Source organism: Arachis hypogaea, chromosome 3, assembly GCF_003086295.3.
Source record: "Arachis hypogaea cultivar Tifrunner chromosome 3, arahy.Tifrunner.gnm2.J5K5, whole genome shotgun sequence".
Taxonomy (NCBI): Eukaryota; Viridiplantae; Streptophyta; class Magnoliopsida; order Fabales; family Fabaceae; genus Arachis; species Arachis hypogaea.
In genome coordinates this window covers 42,206,698-42,214,249 of record NC_092038.1, presented here as the reverse complement: position 1 = coordinate 42,214,249, position 7,552 = coordinate 42,206,698, and the positions used below count along the sequence as shown (strand labels likewise).

Here is a 7,552-nt window from a genome sequence, read left to right as displayed (position 1 = left end):
AAACCAAGGATCAAACAAGAAAAATTGACAAGAATAATTTGAAGATCAAGGAAGAACAAAGAACATGCAATTCGAAAATTAAAAGACAAAGAAAAGCATGCAATTGACACCAAACTTAAAATATGAAACTAAACTCAAACAAAAGATTCCAAGAAAAATTAAAAACTGATAAAGAAAAATAATATTTTTGAAAGATTTTTAAAAAGGAATAATAGAAGATGCAATCCTAGTGACTCTAAACAAAAAGACAATTTTTTCCTAATCTAAGTAACAAGATTCACCGTCAGTTGTTCAAACTCAAACAATCCCCAGCAACAGCGCCAAAAACTTGGTGCACGAAAATTAAACTCACACTATGTAATTCCACACAACTAACCAGCAAGTGCACTGGGTCGTCCAAGTAATACCTTACGTGAGTAAGGGTCGAATCCCACAGAGATTGTTGGCTTGAAGCAAGCTATGGTTATCTTATTATTCTTAGTCAGGATACCAATAGGGTTCTTTAGTTTCAATTGTAAAAAAAGTGAAAGGGCATAAAATAAGTACTTGTTACACAATAATGGAGAATATGTTGGAGTTTTGGAGATGCTTTGTCTTCTGAATCCCTGTAACATAATACTTTCTCACTTTCAAACATGCAAGGCTCCTTCCATGGAAAGCTGTATGTAGGGCGTCACCGTTGTCAATGGCTACTTCCCATCCTCTCAGTGAAAATGGTCCAAATGCTCTGTCACAGCACGACTAATCATCTGTCGGTTCTCGATCATGTCGGAATAGGATCCATTGATCCTTTTGCGTCTGTCACTACGCCCAACACTCGCGAGTTTGAAGCTCATCATAGTCATCCAATTCCTGAATCCTACTTGGAATACCACAGACAAGGTTTAGACTTTCCAGATTCTCAAGGATGCTGCCAATGGATTCTAGCTTATACCACGAAGATTCTGATTAAAGAGTCCAAGAGATATTCATTCAATCGAAGGTAGAACAGAGGTGGTTGTTAGGCACGCGTTCATAGGTTGAGAATGGTGATGAGTGTCACGGATCATCACCTTCTTCATATTGAAGTGCGAATGAACATCTTAGATAGAACAAGCGTGTTTGAATAGAAAACAGAAATAATTGCATTAATTCATCGAGACGCTGCAGAGCTCCTTATCCCCAACAATGGAGTTTAGAGACTCATGCCATCAAAAAGTACAAAGTTTAGATCTAAAAATGTCATGAGATACGAAATACATCTCTAAAAGTTGTTTAAATACTAAGCTAGTAACTTAGGTTTACAGAAAATGAGTAAACTAAAATGGATAGTGCAGAAATCCACTATTGGGGCCAACTTGGTGTGTGCTGGGACTGAAACTTGAGCTTCTCGTGCCTGGGCTATTTCTGAAGTTAAACGTTAGGTTGTAACCTGTTTCTGGCGTTCAACTCCAACTTGTAACCTGTTTCTGGCACTCAACGCCAGAAGGCAACATGGAACTGGCATTAAACGCCATTTTATGTCGTTTATCTTCACGCAAAGTATAGACTATTATATATTGCTAGAAAGCCCTGGATGTCTACTTTCCAACCCATTTGAGAGCGCGCCGATTAGACTTGTGTAGCTCCAAAAAATCCATTCCGAGTGCAAGGAGATCAGAATCCAGCAGCATCAGTAGTCCTTTTTCAGCCTGAATAAGATTTTTGCTCAGCTCCCTCAATTTCAGCCAGAAAATACCTGAAATCACAGAAAAACATACAAACTCATAGTAAAGTCCAGAAATATGAATTTTTCCTAAAAACTAATAAAAATATACTAAAAACTAACTAAAACATACTAAAAACTATATGAAATTATCCCCAAAAAGCATATAAAATATCCGCTCATCACACACCTTGGGAGTCTAATGGAAGTTTATGTAGACGACATGTTAGTAAAAACCAAGGATGAGGCCAACCTCTTGACTGACCTCTCACAAGTCTTCAACACCATTAGGATGCATGGGATGAGGTTGAATCCTACAAAGTGCACCTTCGCGGTGGAGGCAGAAAAATTTTTGGGATTCATGCTCACACAAAGGGGGATTGAAGCCAACCCCGAAAAGTGCAAAGCAGTCCTAGAAAAAAAAAGTCTAACTTGCTTAAAGGAGGTCCAGCAGTTGAATGGCCGACTTGCAGCTCTCTCCAGGTTCTTGACAGGATTAGCATTAAGATCCCTACCTTCTTTTCTCTACTAAAAAAAGGATGCCAGTTCGAATAGACTCCTGAGTGCGAAGAAGCATTCCAGGAGTTCAAAAAGTTTTTAAGCTAACATCTCATTCTGACCCGACCTAAAGTTGGGAAAGAACTCGTCCTGTATTTGTCCGTAGCCGACAAAACTGTAGCATCAGCTCTAATACGGGAAGACGAGGTTGGGCAGCATCCTATATACTTCATCAGCAAAGTTCTATAAGGCCCTGAATTAAGGTACCAAAAATTTGAGAAATTTGTGTATGTCTTAATTGTAGCCTCTCGAAGGCTGCGACCTTATTTTCAAAATCACACAATAAAAGTTCGAACGAAGCAGCCCATGAAGCAAATCCTTCAGAAAACGGATATTACGGGCAGAATGGTTCAATGGGTCATAGAGCTCTCCGAGTTCGACTTAAAATACAAAACTCGGACTGCAATTAAAGCCCAATGTCTCACCGACTTTGTAACGGAGTATGTAGGAGACCAAGAGGAAGCCGCCACAGCATGGTAGCTATATGTGGACAGGTCCTCCAATAAGGTCGGAAGGGCGCTGGTCAACCAAGAGGGAACTCAAATAGAAGTTTCGCTCAAATTTGAATTCCCAACTTCTAATAATCATGCAGAATATGAAGCCTTGATTGCAGGGTTAAAGCTGACAGAAGAAGTCGGCGCAACCAAAGTAGTTGTGTTCAGCGACGTCCAAGTGGTGACCTCCCAAATAAATGGAGAGTACCAGGCTAAGGATCCTAATATGAAGAGGTACTTGGACAAAAGCTTGGAATATCCCAGGCGATTCTCGGAGACTGAGGTTAAACACATAACTCGGAATCTCAACAGTAAAACGAATGTCCTTTCCAAGTTAGCAAGTACTAAATATGGAAGGAATAATAGAAGTTTAATCCAAAAAACTCTCCAAAAATTCTCTGTCACAAAAACAGAAGGTATTTATAAATTATTTATATACAATTTTAAAAATACACATACTTAAAGATATTTATCTTTCAAAAATTTTTACCGAGTTAAATCTAAAACCGCATACATGTAACAGATACAGAGAGAATTTAAAAAATATAAAGATAAGTAAATAATCAACATATGATAAATAAATAATAAAAAAATCAGACCGATAATAATAATAATAATAATAATAATAATAATAATAATAATAATAATAATAATAATAATAGAATCGGTGGTAATCCGCACAGAACCGCTGAAATAAAGAATATATAATAAGCACAATAATAATAATTTTAACCAAATCTCACAAAGAAAGAGACAATACATATAATAATTAGATATAAGAAAATAAAAATTAATAATATATAAATAATAATAATATATACGATAGCTAAAGTAATTATTTTAAAAATATATCTACGTTAAATTTTTGGTTTTTTAAATGAATAAAATAAAAATTAAATTTATACTTATAAACACGCATAGGTTAATTTGTGTTTTATACCCTTTATTATATATTTCGTTCTTAACATGCACCAATTACTTATAAACATATATCGTTTTTGTGATAAGTAATTTATCGATGCAAAAAATTGACGGTAATCTCTCCTATTGATATTTTTCAACGATTTGTTATCGATATTTTAAAAAAAGATAATTAAAAATAAAATAATAAAATCGACAGTTTAGTCGTCGATTTTTCGATGATGCATTAAATTTTTCTTAACTATCGTCATACTATCGATTAACCGGATGTTAAAAATACTTTTATTTTAAAATCGATGGATATGGCGTCTATTTTATTATTTAAATTATCAACAACGTTACCGTTGATAAATTTGAACAGTCTAGATCGCTTTTTAAAATGAAAGAAACGGTGTAGATTTAATGTATAAAATAGACGCTATATGTGTTGTCTTTTTTTTTTTTTAAATTAAAATCAATAAATAAGTTGTCGATTTTATTCACTAAAAATACATTACCCCGCGTCCACCTCCCACGTCCAAAGTTCAGAAATGCAACTCCCCCAAAGTTCAACCCTCGTCCACCTTCTTCCGCACCACCACCTCCTTCTCTCGCTGCCGAAGCTTCCACGGCAGGTTGTGCCTTTGCCAGTGCAACTGTAGGTTCTGGTCCCTCTGGAACCCTTTCTTGCATATCTCACACACGAAACGGTTCATTGCCATTAACGACTTTGGTGACGGAGCTATTACTTCTGCCTTTGAATCTGCATGCTTCAATTCATCAATTCACATATATAATAACATATTTCAAGCTATATTAGTTATTCTTTAATTTCTTGCCTGGTCTTCTTGGTTGACTTCGTTTTCTCTTCACTACTGATGAAATTTAATTAGGGTTTCAGTAACTGGAAGGAGCTGCTGCTGATAAAAAACAATTGAAATTGGTACATATATTACAACATGTGAATCGTGGTTGCAGCTAGCTAGCACAACCGCACAAGTATTGTGTGTTGCTTTCATTTCTTTTTGACTAGAATTATGATGAAAATAGAATAACTTGATGTAATTAGAAGTTGTTTGGTCTTATATAATTGAATTACAATTACAGATGTTAATACAAACTCTCTTTTTAAACCAACTATTATCAGAGTATAGCCATTATCAAGGATACTATTTTCTCCTTCTGTTGCATCTATATCTTTAACAACCACAGAAAGAGTTCTCAGAGCATTAACTTTATTCGCCTGTTCTTCAGGAAGATCAACATCATTTCCATTAGAATCAATGATTTTGTCACATATTCTTAATATTATTTCTGATGCTCCTTTGCAGAAAGCTCTGACTCCTCTATTAGGAAGACTAACAAGCACTGACATCTTATTTCGAACTGAATTGGAAGGCTCAACCTTAATTATCTTATAGGTATTACGATGTGCATCAAATCACCATCTTCGAGCAAACCAAATTCCAACAATATTGATTCTGTTGCTGTTCCCAATATTGTGTTATTGTCAGTTTTATCCTTAACTACTTCAGAAGATGTATTTTGAAATATAGCCTACAAAAGGATGCTCATTACTTCCTCAGGTATCTCTGTTTTTAGCTTCTCTGCACTCTCAGTACCTTTGATCTCGGCCTCTTTTTTGCGTACTCAAATCTTGTTCACAACCATATGGTTAGTGGTCAATGTTCCTGTCTTATCTATGAAGACCAAAGTTGATCCTCTTAACTTCTTCAGGTACGAGCAGAGTATACTTTTTCTGGTGTCCAAGAGTAGCATATAGAAATCTTATATCTTAGGTAAATAAGTTGCTTTATTCTTTTGCTCTTATCTATTATGCAGCGTGTCTCTTCCATAATATTGATGAAGATATAAAACACACTATGCTTTGTATTATGACTTTGAGACTACTAAACCATACGAAAAAGAGAAAAGAGCAAATTACTATTACCTAAAATTTTTCTATAACTGAATAATAAAAATTTTATATTTTCCATCATTTTGGAGCCCAAATGTGATTCATGAAAAGGTTCTTTTCAACTTTATTGACTGTGGATAGAGGTATGCACGGATGACATAGCCTTTTTACTCTGAAGAACTACACAGTAGTGGGCTAGTTTATATTTGTACTACCCCTTCATCACTTTTAATTGCATATAAATACATAGATTTAATAAATCAATCAAAAGAGAGTTTTATAGTAATTTTCTGTTTTTCTGCATAAAAGATTTGCCACTATCCATCTTCATGATGACGTGACTGAATAATACATAGAGCTTTCTACTAGATAGATAGATAAAATTTATAAGCTATTAAAACTAGTCAATATCCTAATGTTATAGTCCCAATCAACTAGTCAAGCTCTTAATCATTTAGTAATATATACAATTTTGCTAATCTAACTACCTAACCATTTCAGAATATATGTTCCTATGTGTGTTAGTATATGACTTGTATGCATTAGCCATTTTGGACAGTAATTCCGTGATAAAAGCACAGAGAAAAGAAAACCAAGGAAGTGGTAGTGCAATCAACTCTACACTGCAATTTGCAGCATTCAATTAACAACTATATATTTGCATTAAAAATAGCACTATACCCCAACATGCTTCCTATGTTCAACCCACCAGGCTTCATAGCATCTCGAACATTTGGTTGTATAACATTTCTTTTATAAAAGAGTCATGAATAGGAACTTTTAGACTAATGTGGAGCTTTTCTTTAATCTTGCTTTATTAGGTTCTTTTACCAAACTCTGTAAAGTGATGATGTGAAGATATTTAATTAGCAAAACACTATCAATGAACAAAAATATAATGTCACATATATACTATTTAAGGTTTTTTGATATAATAATTTAGATTTAGTGCACTGAATAATTTCACTTAAACTTTATATTTATAAACTACATTTCTTTCTTGGTGATGTGAGTGCATACATCAGCCATCTATATTTTATTTATTTATTTATTATGATAGTACTTTATTATATTAAATTATCAGTACTTTATTAACTTTATTAACCATAATTTTAATATTAATTTAATTAAAAAATTGATCATGTACAAATATAATTCTCTTAGCTTGCTTTTCAATTAAACTTTCCATTGGAAAAAAATAATTAAAAGAAGAATAATGAAAATGACTATGTGACAGAATTAATAAATTGAATGAAGATGATTATTGGAGCACACTGCTAAAATTAAACATTGAAAGGGATACGAACAGGGACAGTGATACCACACAATGCACATTAATTCTTTCAATCTTATTTTATATATGCTATCGTATGTATTTCAATTTTGTTCTTAAATGCATGCAACTCATAAAAATAAGGTGCTGGATTAGTATTCAAAATAACTCTTGAAAAAAGTACCGAATTTTTTGATTTTTTTTTTGTTATGAATCTTAATTGAAAAGTTCTACTACTACTAATTATGAGATTTTATGATAAGATTTTATATCTTAACTTTTCATGATAAGACTTTTATGTATTTTTTTAGAATGGTTCTGAAAATCAGACCGATTCGGCTGGTCGAACCGATTCAACCGGGAACCAGCGATAAAAAACGGTCCCATCTACTGCTTATACTATGGGTATCTTACTTTGTGAAAAAATATTCTGTTAATTCTAACATTTTTTATTTTGGCAATGACCTAATTGTAAAACTAAAAGCAATTTAAAAATCTAATTGAAAAAAATATAAAGATCTAATTATAAATTTAATAAAACTATAGAGACCAATAAAATAATTAAACCTATATAAAAATGATGAGTGAAAAGAATGATAATGGCCACATTTTTGTGCAATTATTTGGATTATTTTTATCGTATACATCTATTTAAAAATTAATCAATCAAAAAATTAAATTAAAAAATAAAATATACTCAATTACAAATTGTAATTATAAAAAAT

General features: G+C 33.0%; 1 long non-coding RNA gene across 2 annotated transcripts; it reads left to right on the top strand.

The window, feature by feature from the left end:
- The first annotated feature begins 4,172 nt into the window (after positions 1-4,172).
- On the top strand, positions 4,173-5,635 carry LOC112790364 (uncharacterized). Of its 2 annotated transcripts, none has more exons than XR_011879841.1 (3): positions 4,173-4,579; positions 4,968-5,057; positions 5,223-5,635. It is a non-coding gene; the product is annotated as an uncharacterized lncRNA (long non-coding RNA). The 2 variants fall into 2 exon arrangements; XR_011879840.1 differs by having other exon boundaries at positions 4,177-4,635.
- Positions 5,636-7,552: the final 1,917 nt, after the last annotated feature.